Here is a 23,764-nt window from a genome sequence, read left to right on the forward strand (position 1 = left end):
TTTATTTCATTAATTTTTTCCGTTTTTGCCTTCCTGCAGCATATGGATTTCCTGGGTCTAGGATCAGATCCAAGCCACAGTCATGACTTAAGTTGAAACTGCAACACCACATCCTTAACCCACTGTGCTGTGCCAGGGATCAAACCTGTGACCCAGCACTCCCAAGATGTCACTAATTCCATTGCACCACAGCAGGAACTCCTCATTAAATATTTTTTGTGTCCCTTAACTGAATTTTTCTAGCATTCCTAAAGATGGTACCCTAAAGATGTCTTGGTCTCTTTTTACTTTTCTTTGCTGTTTTTTCTGTTCATTACTTAGACTGGGTAATTTCAATTGACCTATCTTCCAGTTTGATTACTCTTTTTTTCTCACTAATCAAATCTGCTCTTCAATTCTTTAAAGAATTTCTCATTTTGGTTATTGTACTCTTTAATTCCATATTTTGTTTCTTTCTTTTTTGTAATTCTTTTGTTTCATTTTTTTATTTGGTGATCCATACTTCTTCTGATTATCCATAGTTTTTTCACCATAATTAGACTATGGTTTTTTGTCTGGTAAGTCCACGATCTGTTCTACCTCAGGCACATTTTCTTTTATCTTCTGCTGGAAATAGTATGTATTATTTTGTCATTGTCACTTGAATGCTTTGTTTTGTTATTGTTGAAAACTGGATCTTTGAAATATAATAATGTGGTAACTTTGGTAATCCAGTTCTTTTTCCTTCTCATGGTTTGTTTTTATTGATTGCTAATGTGTGGTAGTTTTATATTTAATTACTTTTCCACTCAGTTTTTGTAAAGTCTATAATCTTTGTTATGTGTGGTTTCTGAAGTCTCTGATTTTTAGCTGTGGTCAGCTAGTGTTCTGATAGAGATTTCCTTAAACACATGGAGCCCCAAAGCAAAAAGAACAAATAACACCCTTTCCCCGTCTTTGCATATACTTTTTCTGTTGGGGCGCTTCTTCCATGCTTAGCCAGAGTATTGACCAGTCAGACTTAGTTTCCACTTCTTGTTTGTGCAGATCCTAGAGATCAGCAAGATATAAACAATTAGAATCCTCTCAAGTATTTTCTGAGTACATGTCCCCTCCTGGGTGTGCACAGAACTTTCTAAATTTCCTGGCATACATAGGATCTTTTCAGTGTACTAATTTTTCAAATCAAATATCTCCCGTGTTTTCCTGTTAGATTTTTAGTGTGTCTATTTTTTGCCCCAACTGAAATCTTTGTTCTAGAATGCAATGCATTATTTTCTTTACAATGTTTTAAACAGTTCTCTATTTAGCTACTTTTCAGTTCTAACAGAAACAAAAGTGAGTGCTTGCATAAGTCTTTCAGGTAGACCCCAGACAGCTCAAAACAGATAAGCACCATTTCTTTTAAAATAAAATCTGTTTTCCTCCTTCTTGGAACTAAGGACCAGAATCCTGCACTGGGTGTGTGAGCTGCTATCTTCAAGACCACTGTCAAACTAGTGGGTAAATAAAACATCTGCAGTTTTCTACCATTCAAAATTTTCCCGGGAATTCCTTTTGTGTCTCAGCAGTTAATTAACCCAACTAGGGTCCATGAGGATACAGGTTCGATCTCTGTCCTCACTCAGTGGGTTAAGGATCTGGCATTGCTGTGACCTGTGGTGTAGGTTGCAGATGTGGCTCAGATCCCATGTTGCTGTGGCTATGGCATAGGCCAGCAGCTATAGCTATGATTTGCGCCCTAGCCTGGGAACTTCCAGATGCCATAGTGCAGCCCTAAAAAGCGAGAAAAAAACAATAAAAAAAGATTCCTTTTCTTAAATATAGCATTCATTTGGTCTCTCTCTCTCTCTATATATATATATATGTGTGTATATATGTGTATATATATATATATATATATATATATATATATATATAGTCTTTTTAAGGCCGCACTCGTGGCATGTGGAGGTTCCCAGGCTAGGGGTCTCATTGGAGCTGTTGCTGCTGGTCTACACCACAGCCATAGCAATGCTGGATCCAAGCCTTGTCTGCAACCTACACCACAGCTCAGCTCACGGCAATGCCGGATCCTTAACCCACTGAACGTGGCCAAGGATCAAACCCACATCCTCATGGTTCCTTGTCAGTTTCATTTCCACTGCACCAAGACAGGAACTCCTAAATGTTTGACTATTTTCCCAGTCTTACTATTAATGCCCATTGTTTTTGCTTAACTTTTTGTTGTTTATATTTTGGGATAAACCCTTGGAGCTGCTTACTCCTCTGTTTTCACTGACGTCACTCTCTATCCTCTAGAGTCTTTTTGTTCAGATCAGACACTATTTAATAACCTCTCTTTGACTTCTGTTATGTCGTTTAACTCTTTTACTGTATAAGTACTATATCATGGGTGATTTTTAATAAAATCTCTTTTTTTGGAGTTCCTGTCATGGCTCAGCTGTTAATGAACCTGACTAGTATCCATGAGGATGCAGGTTTGATCCCTGGCCCTCCTCAGCAGGTTAAGAATCCAGTGTTGCCATGAGCTGTGGTACAGGTTGGTATAGGTCGCAGATGTGTCCCAGATCCCTTGTTGCTGTGGCTGTGGAGTAGGCCAGCAGCTACAGCTCCAATTACCCCTAGCCTGGGAACATCCATATGCCACGGGCACAGCCCTAAAAAGACAAAAAACAAACAACAACAAAAAAAACCACAACTCTTTTTGAAGGTACTATATAATTGTCTCTCTCTCTCTCTCTTTTTTTTTTTTGTAAGGGCCACACCCATGGCATATGGAGTTTCCCAGTCTAGGGGTTGAATTAGATCTGTAGCTGCCAGCCTACCCCACAGCCACAGCAACTTGGAATCTGAGCTGCATCTATGACCTATGCCACAGCTCACAGTAACACTGGATCCTTAACCCACTGAGTGAGACCAGGGATCAAATCTGCATCCCCATGGATGCTAATCAGATTCGTTTCCACTAAGCCATGACAGGAACTCCTCATTGTCTTCTAACACGGTCCATGTTCTGGAATTTTCTTAATGCTTCATCAGGGTAATTTTTTTCCTTTATAACCACTGCTTCACAGAAACTGAAATTTATATATGAAGGCCTGATTCAACTGAGGTTAAATATTTTGGGGAGAAACATTTCACAGAAATGTTGTATTCTTCATGTTGTTATGTTAATCAGAAGGCATATTTTATATGCAGAATTCTAAGGTAATATTCTAAGATTTCATGTGGTACACTTGGCTTGTATAATTAATCACCTTGAGTACAGGAAGAACTCATGACTATAATGAGGTATCACTATAGTAAATACACTGTCATATAGAAAAAGCAATTTTGAAGATATCATCATAACTAATTTGTTGATATCATGTAAATCAAAAGGGATAGCATCCAAGGTGGGTCTGTTATTATTAGGAACAACCTTAAAAAGAGGAAAGAGGCAGCATCAGAGATCCTCTTCTTTACCCCCAATAGCTAGTTGCCTTGTTATAAAAGGACCAAATGCTGAAGACCCAAGAGAAAATCCCTAGAAGTGAGAGCAGTGCTGGCCTACAACTAGGAAGAAGACATAAAAACAATGCTTCCAAATACCTGAAGAAGCTTCAGTACCTAGCTAGCCAAAATTTTAACTGCAGATTTTATAGGACACAACTCAAATGTTCTGGACTCCTGACCACAAACTTTGACTAAATAAACTTGTGTTATTTTAAAATGCAAAGTTCATGGTAATTTGTTACACAGCAATATAAAACTAACATAGCCTACAATGTCTGACTGCCTATCATTAGACAGTCTAAGACTGGTTAATAGACAAAGTGAGGTTGGCACTAACATTTTATCTATTTTATGACATTTGCATTATGTCAAAATCTTTCCTTAATCATTTTTGAGTAACATGGAGCATGGGATCATGGACATTTATATTTATAATACCATTCAATCTGTTCCAGTCTTTTTTTTTTTTTTTTGTCTTTTTGCCTTTTCTAGGGCCATTCCAGCGGCATATGGAGGTTCCCAGGCTAGGGGTCTCATTGGAGCTGTAGCCGCCGGCCTACACCAGAGCCACGCAATGGGGGATCCCAGCCGCATCTGCGACCTACACCACAGCTCACGGCAATGCCGGATCCTTAACCCACTGAGCAAGGCCAGGGATCAAACCCACAACCTCATGGTTCCTAGTCAGATTTGTTAACCACTGTGCCAAAATGGGAACTCCCCCTAAGTTCTATTTTTTTCTGTGCTTTTGAAACAATCTCACTAGTATTGGCATAATTTATTCCTTTTTTTTTTTTTAAATCTTTTTGTCTTTTCTAGGTCTGCACCTGCAGCATATGGAGGTTCCCAGGCCGGGGGTCTAATCAGAGCTGTAGACACCGGCCTATGCCAGAGCCACAGCAACAGGGGATCCCAGCCACATCTGCAACCTACACCACAGCTCACGGCAATGCCGGATCTTTAACCCACTGAGCAGGGCCAGGGATCGAACCCAAAACTTCACGGTTCCTAGTCGGATTTGTTAACCACAGAGACGCGACGGGAACTCCATTTATTCCTTTTTGATACAAATCCATTTTATACATTTCTTACTCACGGCCAAGGAATTAATGTTTAATCTTACAAGGAAATGGATATTTAGCAATAAAAATCTGGCTATGGAATATGCTTATTGTTCTTGCTGTCTCCTTACCTTCAACTATTTCAGTGAGAAAAGCTGGCTAATATACATAAAAACTTAAGGGCTCATATTGCTATTTCTAGTTCTCAATGTGTTTGAATTTATCTACATTATTTCCATATAGAAGGTAGAATCGAGGTGTGGGGATTTTGTTTTTCCATATTTTAGCCATATGAAAACCACAGGTTTGGGCATTATGGGTTACAGCATTTAAAAGTTTTCAACTGAGGTATCCCCTGCTTACTTTGCTTTGCTTTGAAAATGGAGTAAGTATTTATCCCCTTTCAGCACTTCTTTTTTCCAAAACAACCAGACATCACTAAGCTTCAAATGTAACATGAAAATTACTCATCTGGGGAGAATGAGGTAATGATATCTTTTTCATATAACTACAGCTTGGCTATCCTTTTTCAAGACAGACACATCCTCAAGTGTCACTTTATTTCCTAGACTGAGAAACAGTGAAGAGGAGGCAATGGAAAAGAAGCTTAGATCTGAGTTTTTTATTTCAGTGACTTGCTCTCCATGATCTACCCAGGCAAATGTGGGAGGCAGGATTTTATCTTAAGGTGTAGAATGACTTATGAGAATGCTCAAAATAAATCTAGTATACTTTAGTTGAAAGGCTCACTTCAGCAAAATAAATAAATAAAGATAAAAAAGAGAGAGTGACAACTTTCTGGAAATATCAATTTCTAAATTATTTATATGAATGAAATCTTATACTCTTTTTTTTTTTTTTTGGTCTTTTTAGGGGCACACCTACAGCATATGGAGGTTCCCAGGCTAGGAGTCCAATTGGAGCCTATAGCCACCAGCCATTCCAATGCATGTCTTCCACCTACATCACAGCTCATAGCAACGCCACATCCTTAACCTACTGAGCAAGGCCAGGGATCGAAACCAAGTCCTCATGGATGATAGTTGGGTTCGTTAACCACTGAGCCACAGTGGGAACTCCTTTATTCTCTTTTTTTATGCTATTTTAAAAAGAATATTAGGTAGACAATTTTAATTCTTTTTTTTCTTTCTTTCTTTCTTTCTTTCTTTTTTCTTTTTTTTTTTTTTTTTTAGGACCGCTCCTGCAGCATATGGAGGTTCCCAGGCTAGGGGTCTAATTGGAGCTACAGCTGCTGGCCATAGCCACAGCCACAGCCACAACCATGCTAGATCCAAGCCACGTCTGAGACCTACACCACAGATCATGGCAATGCCAGATTGTTAACCCACTGAGCGAGGCCAGGGATTGAATCCACATGGTTCTTAGTTGGATTTGTTTCCTCTGCACCATAATGGAACTCCAATTTTCATTCTTTTTGAGTAGTTATTTCTAGTATTTTCTGTAGACTCTAGTTATACTAAATGTATTCCATTTTCTTTATTTTAAATGTTTTTTTCTTCAAATTCTAAAGGCTCATGAATGTCTCACTTCCTTTTTATTTCATAATTGAAAATTTTCTGCATTATATTCTACTTGAGATTTCCTAAATATGTTGTGAGAGGGGAATAAAGTGGTGGAATTATTTTACTTTTGTCGCAGAATAGTGTCTGGTATTTTTTAAACTGATAAGAACAGATACTACACTTGATCTTAGCCAAAAGGCCTAGAAGCAATTGGTATTTTTTAAAAAAAATGCATAGCATATAATTTTAACTAGTGATCAAATATTTTTATTTTTTTAGTCACTGTACTTTAGTGAATAAATTCTTATTACCATTTTTTTTTTTCTTTTGGTCTTTTTAGGGCTGCACCCAAGGCATATGGAAGTCCCCAGTCTAGGGGGTCAAAGCAGAGCTGTAGTTGTCAGTCCATACCAGTCACAACAACACAGGATACAAGCCACATCTTCAACCTATACTATAGCTCACAGCAACACCGGATCCTTAATCCACTGAGTGAGGCCAGGGATCAAACCCACGTCCTCATGGATACTAGTCAGGTTTGTTACTGCTTAGCCATGATGGGAACTCCTAAATTCTTATTACTTATAACTTGAGGTATCTTCTTCTTAGTCATTTAATTGATTGCACAGTTAGAAATAAAAAATTAAATTCATATTTAATTTGAAAAGACCATAAAATATCAACTATAGATTTTACAGAAACATTTGAAATTTACTATCTAAATAACCAAAAGATCCAAAGAATTATTGACAAAATACTTTATATTACTTTTTATATTTCAGTTTGTTTTCACAATTAACAGTAAGAGTAAGTCAAAATAAGTAGGAAAATTTCCTTTCTCTTGTTCAAAATATTTTGTTTACTGATAAATTTTAATGTATTTTCTACCCAAAACTCAAATTTTAATTTAATTAACAAAATATTATTCATAAAATTGAGAGCTTTATCACAAATGTCAACTTTAGTCATCTACCATTAATTAAATCCTACATATCCTATATATTTTATGGTTTCAAAGGAGAAGAAATTTGTAGCTGGTACACAAACATGAGGAATAAAAGGACAACTTCAGGATGGCAGAAAAATTTCCTTCTTGGCTCTCAAAAATAAATGACAAAATATAATACCCATATGAAAGAAAACCTTAATTAGATTTTTTTTTGTCTTTTGTCTTTTTGAAGGCCACACCCCCAGCATATGGAAGTTCCCAGGCCAGGGGTTTAATCAGAGCTGTAACCACCAGCCTACACCACAGCTAGCAGCAAAGCCGGATCTTTAACCCACTGAGTGAGGCCAGGGATCAAACCCACAACCTCTTAATCAGATTCGTTTCTGCTGTGCCATGACGGGAACTCCAGAAAACCTTTATTTAAAACCATACAATAAGAATATTTCCAGTTTTTCTTAAACTTATTCAAAGAAAATTATTTCTTTTTTCTCTGCTAACAGGCATGCCAATTGATTTTGAAGCCACACTCCTTGGGTGGGACTTGAACCCAGCCAAAATTCAGACTGGGGCTTGAACCCATGGGCTGGGCCTCAAATCCACCTGCACCTCAGATTGGGACTTGAATCCATGATTCCTAATTTAGCAGGGGACTCTAACCCACTGTCTTTTAATTGAGACCACTCACCTGGTATCAGGACTTATTGAAGCTCAGGTTCTTTTGTCTTGTCTCAGAAAGAATTTAGTGTGAGACTAAGTAGCAGGCAAAGAGTGAGTTTATTAGTGTAGGACACTTGTGAAAAACACAAGTGGGCTGGCAAAGAATGCAGCAGCCCCAAGAGCAAATAGGGCTACATTTTTATAATCGAAGAAAAGATGAGGAGGGGAGACCACCACCTTCTTCCTCAGTTTTGGGTAGATGTCAAGTCTTCCATCATTAGTTCTTCCTTTGATTCTATATGGTTTAACTGGGACTATCATGGCACTAATTAAATCATATGTATATTAGGAAAAGGATGGTAACATATACTAAAATATGGTAATTCATCTCAGGTTTTGGTATAATGTTCCCCCCTTTACCTAGTTTTTTTCCCCTTTCACCTATATTTGTGTCTTGGCTACATGCAGATATGCTGCTCTTCAAGGACCTTTAACTCTCTGAATTCATGTAACAAGATTCAGACCTCATATCTATTGTATTGCATTTTAACCATCAGGAATTGTGGCTTGAGTGTGTCTGGTGCTTAGATGGCAACTGGTCTTCTTTCAAGGTAGTGTAGATTGTTGCTAGGCTAGTGAATTCTTTTCTTGAGAGGTTATTAGCTTACAACAGTCTCATAAACTACTGGAAAATTCCCTTTCTGCCTTTAACCCCCTAAAGGGATTTTTTTTTTTTTATGGCATATGGAAATTCCTGGGTCAGGGGTCAAATTGGAGCTGCAGCTATGAACTGTGTTGCAGCTTGTGGCAACTTGGGATCCTCAACACACTGAGTGAGGCCAGGGTTCAAACCTTCATCTACACAGAGACAAGGTTGGGTCCTTAACCCATTGAGCCACAACAGGAACTCCCCCCATGTTTTTTTTGGGGGGGGGAAGGGGCTGCACCTGTGGCATGTGGAAATTCCTGGGCTAGGGGTTGAATTGGAGCTGCAGCTTACATCACAGCCACAACAATGTGGGATCCAAGCCACGTCTGCAAACTACACCATAGCTCACAGCAACTCCAGATCCTTAACCCACTGAGCGAGGCCAGGGATCTAACCCATGCCTCATAGATATTAGTCAGATTTGTTTCTGCTATGCCACAATGGAAACTCCAAGATATTCTCATTTTCTAATTTTACAACTGTGAACACTGATGCACACGACTCATTTCCTTGTTCTCTGTGATGTTCTAACACAATCACCTCTGTCAAAGTCACCCTGGAACTGCTGAGTGGACACATTTTACTTTATACCCATTCCTTTTCTTCCTTTATTCCCCCTTCCTAATGAGGCACAGCCACTTAACAGCTTCTTGTGATGATGTTATGAATCACATGATTTTTCATGATTAAGGACCAGACTTGCTGTCCAGCATTGGGTAAATTGTTTGCCATGGAGACAAGTGCTGCCTGCCCCCATCAAGGTGGGACCTTCATGAACACTGGGGCATACTCTTGCAACCTTCATCATCATCATGTGGTCCTGTCTTCATTTACTAAAGTAAGTGCCCAAATTTGAATTTGAAAGCTTGGTTTGTTTTCAGATCTTAAGACTTCGTTGTTTTCCTGCAGTTAAGTGCTAAGGTAAATGTGAGAAGTCACTCTCCTATTGTCAATAATTACTGTTCAGTGAAAATATTACATTTGAATAATGTAATAGAAGATGAATAGAATGTTTTTCTTGGCCAAAATTTCTTGTGTCCCTCAAGTGTACCAGAGAGGGAGACCTAGAGAAGATGAGCCAAGGATGGTAATGGTCTTGTTTGGATACTTTACTGCTTCCACTTGCCAAATACATACTTCGCTTTTGTTTGGCAATGACCCCCAAAAGAGTTAGAATTTTGTGCATGGCAGAAATCCAAGTTTCTTCCTGTTTACAAAGTACTAATAAGGCAGATGGGAAAGAAACACATACTTTCCTTTTTTGTTTGTTTTTGTTTTTGTTTTTTAGGGCTGCACCCATGGCATATTCCCAGGCTAGGGGTCACAATTGGAGCCAGCCTATACAACAGCCTCAGCAACATGGGGTCTGAGCCACGTCTGCAAACTACACCACAGATCATGGCAACTCTGGGTCTCCGATCCACTGAGCAAGGCCAGGGATCAAACCCACAAACTCATTGATACTAGTCAGAGTCATTTCCACTGAGCCACGATGGGAACTCTCACATACTTTCCATTTATAAGGTAAATTTCGCTATGGAAAGAACACAGGTTCTGTGGGAACCTAGGAAGGGTACACTCAGAGCACCGTAGGGTGGGAGACAGAAAAGGAGCATCCTGAGAATGGCATGATGGAGTTGTTGAATCTTGAATCATGAATTATTAACTACTCGGTTTCAATCTATGTTTTTAACATATAGAAACTGTTGATTCCAGATCACAGAGATTGTTGAACACAGTAATGATGATTTGGAAGATGGCACACAACATTTTTCACAGAACTGGAACAAGTAATCCAAAAACTTACATGGAACCATAAAAGACCCAGAATTGCCAAAGCAAGCCTGTGGCAGACGGCAGAAATAATGCAATTATCATCAGATCTCTTGTTTTTCTCCACAGATATCATTTTAAAAATTTACAAAGACCAAACATCCCAGTTATATTGTCATAAAAAATTCCTTTTATTCACAAGCCAGCTTTGGACTCTCATCAAACAGCTTTCTTATTCTCTTCCACATCTTCACCTTTGTTTTTACTCACAAGTTTAAGCCATTGACATGACAATTAGTCACCTGTCCCTGATCCACATATTGGTGCTCTTCACCAGGGCAACATTGGTGTCCTCAGACTTATTTGGGTCACAGAATATTTGGAATGACATAAGGTGTAAGGTAATTAATTGTCTTTTTAAACAAGGTGCTGAGAGAACTCTCCATTTGTACACCCTGCTTCCTGAGTATTCTCCAGTCCATCATCATCACCCCCAGCAATTTCTCTTTGGCAAAGTTCAAACGTATTTCTCCAAATCACACCCTAGGATTCTTCCTCTTCACATGGCTTCTCAATCTGTCTGTTAGTAGTAAACTTCTACTCTATATGGTGGCTACTCCTAATGAGACAAAGGCCAGTTTTCTGTTTGTCACTGACCACTATTCTGTTTTGCCTATGAGCTATATGCACAGAAGCCTATTTTTCACACTAATGACATTGAAAGATGTTACCTTCATTGGGTTAATGGTCCTCTCCAGTGGCTACATGGTGATCATTTTGCACAGACATAAGAGGTTATCCCAGCACTTTTATAGTGCCAGCCTTTTGTCAAGAGTTGCACCAGTGAAAATGGCCTCCCAGACCATCTTGATGGTGGTGAGTTGTTTTCTCTTCGTATATTGGGTGGATTTCACCTTCTCATTTTCTTGGTTTTGACATGGAGAACTAACCCTCTTTTGGTGTGGTTCCAGATTATTTTGGTCAATAGCTATGCCACAATTAGTCCTTTGGTGCTAATCCATGTGGATAAATGAATATTCAAGATTTTGCAAACTCTTTGGGGAAGAAGTAATAAGGTTTACAAAATTAATGGAAGTTTACAACTAATAAGATTGGACAGTTCTCAAATAGTTTTACTTGTTCACAGGTTGTTTTTCTGAATAAACTCATTGAGAGTTATTACTAATTCTATTATATTTGTTATGTTGACCTTTGTAGTATGGTTTGCAAATACAGTTGAATTAATTGTACACATCAATCATATCTATAGGCTTTGAATTTTTTGTTTTCCATTCGTTCTTGTATCTCAGTCCAGATTTCTGGGACCATTGTCTTCTTCTTCAGTTATATTATTAGGAATTATTTTATTAAACATTGATTATAGGTAAATGTTCCCTCTTGATCTAAAATGTCTATTTTTTCTTGATTTCTTAAAGTCAAAGTGTAGTTGATTATCCTTACTTATGGGAGTTACATTCTATAATTTTGCTTTTATGCAGTAATTGTCATTTTTGTTAAATATATGGAGCCACAACTTTGCATTTTTGTCTTCTGTTTTGGTGATTTTGTTAAGCCTAGCATTAAGTACCATCCAGTGTGACTAAGCACTGAAGTCTGTGATGTGACTTAACCAAAAAAATTGTATGCTACATACACTTCCTTGAGGCATGATTTACAGTGCTATTGGCCATGAGTTCAATGTTAATTAAATTGTCTATAAATAGAAATACACTAACATAACCTTGCATTTCTTCTAGAAGTAATGGATCAGTATCTGCTAATTCATTGTTTTAAGCAAAATTAGCTGAAACAAGAAGACAGAGCATTGGCTTGTTGACTTCTGCTGGGAACATGCATGCAAGATGGTTCCAGTTTTTTGCTTTTCTGTGCACAACCCTGAATCACCATGGAAATACTGTGAATATTGTTTTTGGAGTCACAAATAAATGTTAATGAATAAGTAAAATTACAAATATTAAATACACATTTAAAGAGGATCACTATATATAGTTCTATGTTTAAAATTTCTTACAGTTTTAAGATAATATTTTCTTTTTTCTTGGCTTCCAGTAGAAATTTTGTAAATTGTACTGAAACTCATGATATTTTTTTAGGTAGCTTGTTTCTCTGTCTTTTGGCTAACTTCATTTTTACCCTACACATTGGTATTCCTATTAACTATGCTGTATCTCTTTGTGAATAGCCACCTTTAAAATTCATGCTTAAGCTTGGTAAGTTGTATCATTCTAGGAATTTATCCTTTTCTTTTAGGTTGTCCTGTTGTAGAATAATTGCTTGTACTAGTTTCTAATGATCTTCTGTGTTTCTGTGGTATAGTTGTAATATCTCCTCATTCATTTCTGATTTTATTTCAGTCTTTTGTTTTTCTTGGTAAGTCTAGCTAAAGCTCTGATTATTTCTTTAAAAAAAACCCATGACTCATAATTAAGTTGATATTTTTTATTATTTTCCTGATCTTTTTTCATTTATTTCTCCTTTGATATTTGTTATCTCTTTCGTTTAGCTAATATTGATCTTGTTTTTCTTGTTTAGCTTGAGACTTTTTTTTTTTTTTTTTTTTCTGAAGGGAGATGTACCTTAAGTCTGTAAGAGCTTAAAGCTTTGTATGGATTCCCTTCCCTGGACTGTGATTGAGAAACTGTCTCTAGGTAGTAAGCTGGTCTAATTGTAGAAGTCATGTTATTTTCCTGTTCTTAGAGATCTCAGCACTTCAGTAAGTTGAGCAGGTGTTATTCATCTCCATGACTTCATTCATTTCTTCTGTTATATTTTTTCTCTTATACTTTTTTTGGGGAGGGGGGTTTACTTTGCTGTCCATTTTCTACCTTTTTGAGAAGGGATTTTCATTCACCAAGAAGGGTGCTACTGGCATTTAACGGGGAGAAGAAAGGAATGCTGATAATAATCCTTCATTGCACAAAATGCCCCCACAACAAAGAACTTTCCAGCCCAAAATGTCAGCTGTACCAAGTTTGAGAACTCCTAGTTTAAAGTATTCTTTTCATTCTTTTTCCTCTAATTGCTTAGTTTTTCTTCAGGGATCCCAATTATATTGTTTTTCTTTGCCTATCTTCCTTTTCAACCATTTTCACTCAGTTATTTTTAACTAATTCTTCATCTTCTTTTTATTTCCTTGGGTGTTTTCCTGTTTTCTTCAATGTCCCTCAGTAAATTTTTATTTTAACTGCCTTTTCCTTGGTCATGATATAATTAGGTATTAATTTATGAATGAATTTTATTTCATTCATTTCACCTAAAATTTTATTTGTAGTTAATTTCTAAATTTCTGTATGAAGGCAGTTTTTCTGTTTTTTTGTCTTTTTGCCTTTTCGAGGACCGCTCCCGGGGCATATGGAGGTTCCCAGACTAGGGGTCTAATTGGAGCTGTAGCCGCCAGCCTACACCAGGGCCACAGCAACGTGGGATCTGAGCCGTGTCTTCAACCTACACCACAGATCATGGCAACGCCAGATCCTTAATCCACCGAGCAAGGCTAGGGATTGAACCCACAACCTCATGGTTCCTAGTCAGATTCGTTAACCACTGAGCCACAATAGGAATTCCCAAAGGCAGTTTTTCATATTCTCAAATGCTTGTTTGAAAATATATAATTTACTTCAGAGTATTATAATTTTCAGTATTATAGTTGATTTGGGGGGGAATTTTCTTCACTAAAGTATTCTGATTCTTGTTTTTGGTTTTATTAGAGTTTCTGTGAATAGTCAGTTTTCCTGAACTCCTTTTGTTAATTCAGGGTGGTTTACAATGTTTGTAGTTCAGTGGTGCCCTCTTCTGTCAGTGTAGCAAAGTACAGTTTCTTTTAATAAAGATTTTTTTTTTTCTTAATTCATTGATACCAGAGGGGATGTGTAATCTCCAGTTAATAAATTCTTTTTGACTTTTGGGATCTTCAGTTTTCCTCTTTTTTCCCTTTACTATCCGGCCTCTAAAAGGTCACTCTGCTTATTTTGATCTTCTTCTCATACACAATCAATTCCTTTCAGAGACTGCCATCCCAAATCACCTGTCCTTCAAATTTCTTTGTAAACTTAAATTGTGTATTTAAGTCTTAATTTCATCTACTTATTAGTGGGTTTTTTTCTGTTTTTTTTTTTTACCAATTTTAAGCTGACTTCTGCCTACCATGTAATTTCTCCAAGAGTGTCTTCATTTACCAAAGAAGGGTTTTTGTTGAGAACTTGAGACATGACTCGTTAGGATTTTGTGTCTTTTCTTTTTAACTTGCAGTAATTTGATGTTCAGAATTTCTATCCTCTAATTATGTTGATGATAAAGTTTTTGTATACCATCATTTATCTTGTTCTGCACTGTTCTTGATCCCTGGCTTGGGAGCTCCGTAAACCACAGGGTGGCCAAAAATGAAAAAAAAAAAAAAGTGTGTGTATATGTATATATGTTTTTTATTTCCTTAATTTCTTGTTTTATCTTTATTATATTCTCCCTTCAACTTAAAAAATGTGTTTTTTTCTTACTTTTTGAGGTGGAGGTCTGCTTAGTTCTTAAATTTTCAGTTTTATTTTTCTGTTATAATATGCTAAGATTATGTATTTTCCTCCAGGGGTTATTATAGTCACATTCTTACACATGTTGCTAATTTTTAATTGAAATAAAATTGATGTACAATATTACATGTACACTATAGTGATTTATAATTTTAAAAGTCATATTCCATTTATTGTTATAAAATATTGGCTACATTCTGTGTGTTGTACATTACTTTATTATTGTTCAAGATATTTCCTAGCTTCCTTTATGATTTCTTTGGCCCATAACTCATTCATAATATATTCATTATCTTTCCAAAATAAATAAACAAATAAATAAAGGGAGATGTATAGCATGAACTTTCCTCTTAGAATTGCTTTTTTTGTATGCCATAAGTTTTGGAATATTGTGTTTCCTTTGTGTTTTTTCCAAGATATTTAAAATTTATCCATCTGATTTATTCCTTGACTCATAAGTTATTCAGTAGTTGTTTAATTTCCACTGTTTATGGTTTTTTTCATCTTCCTTCTTGTTTTTGATGTCTAGTTTCATGTAATTGTAGTCAGAAAAGATTGCTTGTATGATTTCACTCTTCCTAAATTTGCTGAGGCTTGTTTTGTATCCTATCATATGCTGTGTCCTGGAGATTTTTTTATGTGCACTTGAGAAGAATGTATATTCTGCTGAATGATGGAATGTTCTATATGTCTGAGGAGTCTATTTGATCTAAAGGATGGTTCAATTCCAATATTTCCTTGTTGATTTTCTGTCCCATGCTCTATCCATTTTGATAGTGGAGTACTGAAGTCTCCTGTTATTATTGTATTTTGCCTATTTCACCCCTCAGATGGTGTGTATAGTATACATGATTATTGTATATTCTTGATGTATTGATGCTTTTACCATTATATAATAACCTACTTTGTCTTCTGTCACCATTTTTGGTTTTATGATAATTTGGAATGTTATCTTCCATTCTTTTACTTTGATTCTTTGAGTTGAAATGAGTTTCTTGCAGGCAGAATATAGTGGGGTATTACTATTTTTATCTATCCATCCAGTCTGTGCTTTTGGATTGGTGAATTCAATCCATTTACATTCAGAGTAATTAATTATTGATAAGAAAGGACCTACTGCTGCCATCTTACTGCTTGCCTTCTGCTTTGTTTAGTATCTCCATTGTCCCCCCGCCAAAGCCATGTTTCTGCGTGCTTTTGTAAATTGGTTTTCCATGGTGGTATACTCTGTCTCATCTTTCTTTATGTCTAGTGATTTTGCTTTGTGGTTACCATCAGACTTACTAAAACATCTCATATATAAAACTTCCCATTTTATGATGATAGAAACATATATTTATTTACCTATAAAAATACACACACACACACACACACATTTGTTGCTATATCTTTTTATTGCTCCTCATATCCAACTTCCTACCCATGACATATGGAAGTTCCCAGGCCAGGGATAAAGTCTGAGCTGCAGCCGTGACGTATGCCATACCTGTGGCAACGCAGATCCTAAACCCCTGTGCCATTCTGGGGACTGGACCCAAGCTACCACAAAGACAACACCATGTCTTCAGCCTACTGCACCACAAAAGGAACCCTAGCTATTTTTCTTCAAATAAACTTTGTGTCTTTCTTCCTCTCTTCTCCTTCTAGTATACCAAGTAGTCTTATATTTGCTCTACTGAATGAATCCAATAGCTCTCATAGAGTTCTTTTACTTTTTAAAAATCCTAGATTATATCCTCTCCTAATTGATTCATTTCTGTATTCCTATCCTACATGTCACTTATTTTTTGTTCCATTTGATCTCACCTGTTGCTAGTGCTCTCTATTGCAATCTTTATATCATCGTTAATTCTTCAGCTTCAGAATTTGTTTGGTTCTTTTTTTTTTTTTTGGCCATTTCTTGGGCCGCTCCCACGGCATATGGAGGTTCCCAGGCTAGGGGTCGAATCGGAGCTGTAGGTGCCGGCCTACGCCAGAGCCACAGCAACATGGGATCCGAGCTGCGTCTGCAACCTACACCACAACTCACAGCAACACCGGATCCTTAACCCACTGATCGAGCCCAGGGATCGAACCCGCAACCTCATGGTTCCTAGTCGAATTCGTTAACCACTGTGCCATGACAGGAACTCCCTGGTTCTTTTTTATAGTTTCAATATCTTTAGTAAAAATCTCCTTCATTAATTTTGTTAATCTTATTCCTGAGTTTATTAAACTGTCTTTCTGAGTTTTCTTGTAGCTCACCGATTTTCTTCATGACCATTTTGAATTCCTTCTCAATTAGGTCACAATATTTCATGCCTTGAGTTTAGTTGCTAGAGAATTATCATTTTCCTTTTGTAATACCACATTTCCTGATTTTTAAATTTTTTTTTTTTTTTTTTTGCTTTTTAGGGCCACACCCATGGTATATGGATGTTCCCGGGCTAGGGGTCTAGTCAGAGCTACAGCTGTCAGCCTACACCACAGCCACAGCATTGCTGGATCTGAGCCACATCTGTGACCTACACCATAGCTCATGGCAACACCAGATCCTTTACCCACCGAGCTTGGCTAGGGATTGAACCTTCAACCTTATGGTTACCAGTCAGATTAGTTTCTGCTGTGCCACAGCAGGAACTCCTTAAATTCTTTTTGAAGGTATGTCCTTCTGCTTTCACAATTTGAAGTAGCAGACAACTCCTTAATTAAGGATCTTTATGTCCTCTTTGATTCTTACAATTCAATAGACCAGCTATTAGAAACTTTGGTATTCCAGATGGTAGTGCTATAAGCACAAGCTTGTTTTTTTTGTTTTGTTTTGTTTTGTTTTGGAGCTGGCTTTTGTGGGTGCACTTGAGCACACACACAGAGCCAGCAGTAGAGTGAGGAAATCTATGGCTTAAAACCTGGCCCCTTGTGGGGGGCTGTAGCCATAGATGGTGTGGGGGAGATGATAGAATGGGGCACAGACCTCTTGATGAAGTCACAAAGCAGACAGCAGTAAATGTATCTGAAAGAAATGTGTTCCTTCAATATCCTTTGATATTCTTATTTATTTTTTATTTTTTTGGCTACACCTGTGGCAGGTGTAACTTCCAGGAGCAGGGATAGAACCTGTGCCACAGCAGAGACCTGAGCCACAGCAGTGACAACACAAGATCCTTAACCTACTGAACCACCAGAGGAAATCCTATCCTTTGCTATTCTTATCTGCCTTCTTTCTTTTTCTCTCCCACCTCCAGAAGAGAAATCCTTCTCCAAAAATATAGCTGCTCCTGAAGAAAAATAGGTCCTCCCACCTGCATCTCACACAATTGTGGCAACTCACCACTTTTGCTTTCCTCTTGCTCTGTGGGAGATGTTGCTGCTTCCCACCATCTTTGCTGGGGAAGCTGCTGCTAAAACCTCAGCACCTTGCACGGTCATCCTGAGTGAAACTTAGCCAGTGTCCTTCCTCTCCTCTGCCTCAAAACTCATCTATTAAGCTCTGATAGCATACCAGATTCTCCTCTCAGGCAGGCTGGACCACCACAAATTCTCTATTGCCTGTAAGTAGTCATTCAATATTGTACTCTCTAGTTTCCTTTTTTTTTTTCTTCCTGATTGCAACTGGCTCACCAACTCTGATTCTGCAGCTACCACCAAGGTCCTCTCCTCCCACGTTAGGATGCTTGGGGGATAGAAATCTTCTAGGTGTCCGAGTGTACTGTGTAGAGGCTTTTTTTTTTTTTTTTTTTTGGTTATGGATGTCCAGTTAGTTGTTAGTCAAAGGGTAGAGAAAAGAGAAATGACTTAAACCACCACAATAGTGATGTCACCTGAGAATATTGTTTTGGATTGTATTTTGGGGGTGACTTATTAGTTTACAAACTTTGATGTTTTTAGGTCTCTCCCTAGTTTTAACAAGTTTTCAGCCATTATTATTTTAATTATTTCTGTTCCTTTCTCTCCCTCTTCTCCTTCTGGGATTCTACAAATGTGTGGATTATTTGTATTAATGATGTCCCCTAAGTCCTAAAACCTTTCTTTATTTGTTTTCATTCTTTTGCCTTTTTGATCTTCTGAATAAATAATTCCAAAAGCATCAACTGAATTATTCTTCCTTCTGCTTTGTCCTGTCTGACATTGAAGCACCTTATTAAATTCTTCAAGCCAGTCATTGCATTCTTCATCTTCAAAATGCCTTCTTAGTACTGTTTAATGTTTTCTATCTCCTTGTTGAAATTCTTATTTTGTTTTTGTACTGTTTTTCTGGTTTTGTTTATGTGTATCTATGTTTTCTTGTAGCTCTCCAAACATCTTTATTTTATTTTATTTTATTTTATTTTATTTTATTTTATTTTTTGCTTTTTGGGGCTGCACTTGTGGCATATGGAATTTCCCAGGCTAGGGACCAAATAGGAGCTACAGCTGCTGGCCTAGGCCACAGCCACAGCAATGCAAGATCAAAGCCATGTCTGCGATCTACACCACAGCTCACGGCAACGTCAGATCCTTAATCCACTGAGCAATGCCAGGGTTTGAACCCACAACCTCGTGGTTCCTAGTCGGATTCATTTCCACTGCACCAAGACAGGAAATCCCTCTCTGAACATCTTTAGAACAATTATTTTGGACACTTTGTTGGGCAATTTACATACCTCTATTTCTTTGGGATAATTATTTAAATCTACTGTGTTCCTTTGATAGTGTCATTTTCTCTGATTTTTTATTCTTATCACCTTGTTGAGTTACTTACATATTGGACAAAGCAGTCATCCTGATTTTATGGACTGATGTCTATGAATAAAGACTTTCACCTGCATGTTGAAAGATGCTCCAGCATGCAGTGACCCCAGGTTTATGGTGCACATCACCAAATATATATGGTGTGTTGTAGCTCTGAGTCTGGGATATGTGCTACATTTTGTTGGCTCAAGGCTGCTGCAATCCACAGCGTCAACAACTCTATGGCCCTTGGTAAACACTACCAGGGTCTACAGTGGCTGCAAGGGCTCTTGGGATCCTCCGCATTGTTCCCATTCTAGTGGCTAGCGACCAAGGTAAGCAGTGGTTGTCAGAATAGTGGTGTACCCATACTCATTTGCTGGTGCAAATTCTAAGTGACTGTACACTTAGTGGCTGATTTCTACTGTACACATAATGGTGGGCAATGGCCACTAGCAAGGGCCTGGTCTTTTTAGAGCCGCACCCATAGCGTATGTAAGTTCCCACGCTAGGGGTTAAATTGGCAGCTGTGGGGCCCTAGCTGTCAGTGTGCATTCCTGGGGCAGCAAGTTCTTGCCATGAGTGCAAGGCAGAGGATGCTACTGACTGGAATCAAACTTGATCATGTAGATATACAGCTGGAGGGGCTAGGTTCAGGTGAGCCGGTGGTGCAGGCCAGTGGCAGGAGACAGAGCCAGATCTAGGCCCACAAGCAGCTGTTGGGTGTGGCAGTAGGGGACGGGGTGTGAAGAGACTCAGTGGCTTGTATCTGTGGGGTGAAAGCCAATTACATTTGAAGATGGGCCATAGCAGTTCTGCCGGCCATTGGTTTCTTCAGTGGCAGAAGTTGATGGATTTCTCTGCAGGTCCAAAAGCATTGTGATCACTCCTGCTGAATGGCTGTTATTTGTATCCCCTGATATTCATTCGCATTTCTAGCTCTTTATCCACCTCAACTTTGCTGTTCAATAAGTGTGGTGTGACCTAAGTGGGACGTTAATGTGGTGCCTGAAAGGCTTGAGAAACTAGTTTCTTCCTTCACTCTTCCTTTCTCAGTAAGGGAAACTTTTTCTTGATTGGAGGTTTTTCTCTTGGAAATGAGCAGTGCCAGTCTGAGATTGGGATGATGCAGTCAAAATAACACTGTCCTTCCTCTTCTTTTTGTACAGTTATTCTCACTTTTGTTGTTGTTGTTGTTCCACTGTGTTGCTGAACTTGTGGCATCCTGAGCTCTCTCAGAGCTGTTTTGTTTATGAATAGCAATCTAATTGCTGATCTTTGCAGTTAGATGGAGGCTGGGGCCTTCTATTTTATCCTCTCGGTGACATCATTTCTAACTAGGGCGTTTCTGGGAGGAACTGGTAACTTGTGCTTTTTATTTTATTTATTTATTCATTCATTTATTTATTTTTTGTCTTTTTAGGGCCGCACCCATAGCATATGTAAGTTCCCAGGCTAGGGGTTAAATTGGAGTTGCAGGTGCTGGCCTACACCACAGCCACAGCAATGCAGGATCCAAACTGTGTCTGCAACCTATACCACAGCTCATGGCAACACCAGATCCTTAACCCACTGAGTGAGGTCAGGGATCAAACTCGGGTCCTCATGAACACTAGTCGGGTTCATTACCACTGAGACACAATGGGAACTCCCAACTTGTGCTTTTTAGACATTTATGGATTTTAGAGCAGAGCCCCAGCTCTAGGGCTGATTGAATCCAGGTATTTCCATGCCTTGTATCCTCCTGAAAAAGTTTTTCTCACTGCTCACCTAACCACACCAATAACACTAAAATCTCAGGTGTAATGTTTTAAATATCTTCTCTCCTAAAGAACTATGTCTGCCAAGCCTGTGCTTTGAGATTTTTTTTTCTAGTTATAACAGAAACCAGTTTAGCTGAATTGACTTTTTAGGGGAACACCGTCTGTCACACACTTAGGATACTTACCGAACAGGCTGAGATGCCATCAGGGAGTTCCTCTGTGGTGTAGTGTATTAAGAATCTGACTGCAGTGGCTTAGGTAGCTGTGAAGGTATGGGTTCAATCCCTGGCCTGGTGCAGTGGGTTAAAGGATTCTGGTATGGAAGTTCCCAGCCAGAGGTTGAACTGAAGCTCCAGCTGAGGCCAACACCAATAGCCACAATGACACAGGATCCGAGTCATATCTTTGACCCACACTGCAGCTTAAGGCAACCCTGGATCCCTAACCCACTGAGTGAGGCCAGGGTTTGAACCTGCATCCTCATGGCGACAACACTGGGTTCTTTACCCACTGAGCTACAATGAGAATGTCAAGAATCCTTCTTACTAATTCTAGCAAAAAGACTCATGTGGTCGTCAAGGTCTGCCATATTATGCTCAGGAGCACACTATTGATCTGGTCACTGTTTAAAAGACAGTGAGGCCTTTGATTGGTCAGAACCAGTCACATACTTTCTTCTTTTGTTTGGGCAACAGAGAAATGTGTTGCCTATAAGAAGAGTGCTCATTTTAACAGAACTAAGAAGCAACCTTGTTAGATAGGCAAACGTTTTAGAAATTCAATTTTGGGGGAGTTCCCATTATGGTGCAGCAGAAATGAGTCAGACTAGTACCCATGAGGATGAAGGTTCAAACCCTGGCCTCATTCAGTGGGCTAAGGATCTGACATTTCCATGAGCTTTGGTGTAGATTTCAGATACAGCTTGGATCCAGCATTGCTGTACCTGTGAGATAGACCTGCAGCTATAGCTCCTGGGAACTTCCATATGCGGTCCTTAAAAAAAAAAAAGAAATTCAAAATTTCTACAGTGTGCACTATTCCTTGATAATATTAGTTACCATTGTCCAAACTTGTCATGTACCAGTATTCTCTTTATATAAATAATCTTGCTGAATAGAGCATTTAAGGTAAGCAAGTTTATCTTGATTTACTTCAATTGTATATTATTCTATTCCATATATTGACACTCTGTCTTCATGGGGTACCCTGAAAAGGCTTTCCATCACTGTCAACTCCTTTTCCTAAGGCTTGAAAAGATGAAAAGTTAAGATGGCTATTAATCATCAATGGATGAGAGATTATGTAAATTCATTTAAAAGTCTTTTAAAATTCAAGATTGTATGCTAACAAATTGTATAGTAACACAATGTGTCTTTCTGGTCAGGTTATATAACTTTTTTTTTCCTTGCATACAGCCTTTTTGGAAAAAAGATCTGAATAAAAATAGGGAATGCTGGGAGTTCCTGTTGTGGCTCAGCTGTAACAAACCTGACTAGTACCCATGAGGACATGGGTTCAATCCCTGGCCTCACTCAGTGTGTTAAGGATCCAGTGTTGTTGTGAGCTGTGGTGTAGGTTGCAGATGCAGCTTGTATCCCACATTGCTGTGGCTGTGGTGTAGGCCGGCAGCTACAGTTCCAATTCAATCCCCTATCCTGGAAACTTCCATATGCTATGGGTGTGGCCCTAAAAAGGCAAAAAATAAAAAATAGAATAAAAATAGGGAGTGCCTTGGAAAATGCGAAGTTTCAATTATTGTCTGGGACATACAGGACAGTGTTGACTATAATACAGCACAAGAAATCTTTAGCTCCTGCATTTTCTTTCCAAAAGAGCTCTGGATATCACCCACACTCATGAGAAAAATAAACTGATGTCATAGACAAACAATATTATTTTGAATAGGCCCTCATATACTGAGGTCTAAACAATTTATCCAGACTGGACCACCAACCCCCAGGGTAGAACTCCCCAGGATAGGGGACCACACTTGGAGCCCTGTTAATCTGATTGACTAATGCATGCTTTTTTTTTTGTCTTTTTGCCTTTTCTAGGGCCATTCCCGCGGCATATGGAGGTTCCCAGGCTAGGGGTCTAATCGGAGCTGTAGCCACCGGACTACACCAGAGCCACAGCAACAAGGGATCTGAGCCACATCTGCGACCTACACTACAGCTCACGGCAATGCCGGATCCTTAACCCACTGAGCAAGGGCAGGGACCGAACCCGCAACCTTATGGTTCCTAGTTGGATTCATTAACCACTGAGCCACGATGGGAACTCCATAATGCATGCTTTTTTAAGGTGCCCTAGCATTAACTCTTTGTTTCCAGGGGTATTGCATGTACCTCCTGAAAATGTCCATCTTGTGTGGACACTGAAGTACCCTACTTATCTTGACACTGTCCCTCCTCTGAGGCTGGAGCTTTGTTCCAGGCATCTAAGTTTCTAATGCACCTCTCTCTTAGTTATTGAAATGCCACAGTGCCTTGGCCCTGTTCTGCACACTGCACCCAGGGTTCTAAGTCACAACTTTAACCCACTATCATCTAAGATGGGGCTTTGAGCTATCATCACTCAGTTATGCTGTTGCTGCCTGTGCCCTACACCCTGGGGCCT

At 38.6% G+C, this 23,764-nt stretch overlaps 2 pseudogenes; one reads left to right on the forward strand and one right to left on the reverse strand.

The window, feature by feature from the left end:
- Positions 1-6,166: 6,166 nt before the first annotated feature.
- Positions 6,167-6,272, reverse strand: LOC125126621 (uncharacterized; annotated as a pseudogene).
- Positions 6,273-9,106: 2,834 nt separating this feature from the next.
- Positions 9,107-11,309, forward strand: LOC125124589 (vomeronasal type-1 receptor 5-like; annotated as a pseudogene).
- Positions 11,310-23,764: the final 12,455 nt, after the last annotated feature.

The sequence above is a fragment of the Phacochoerus africanus genome, chromosome 4 (genome assembly GCF_016906955.1).
Source record: "Phacochoerus africanus isolate WHEZ1 chromosome 4, ROS_Pafr_v1, whole genome shotgun sequence".
In the NCBI taxonomy this organism is placed as follows: Eukaryota; Metazoa; Chordata; class Mammalia; order Artiodactyla; family Suidae; genus Phacochoerus; species Phacochoerus africanus.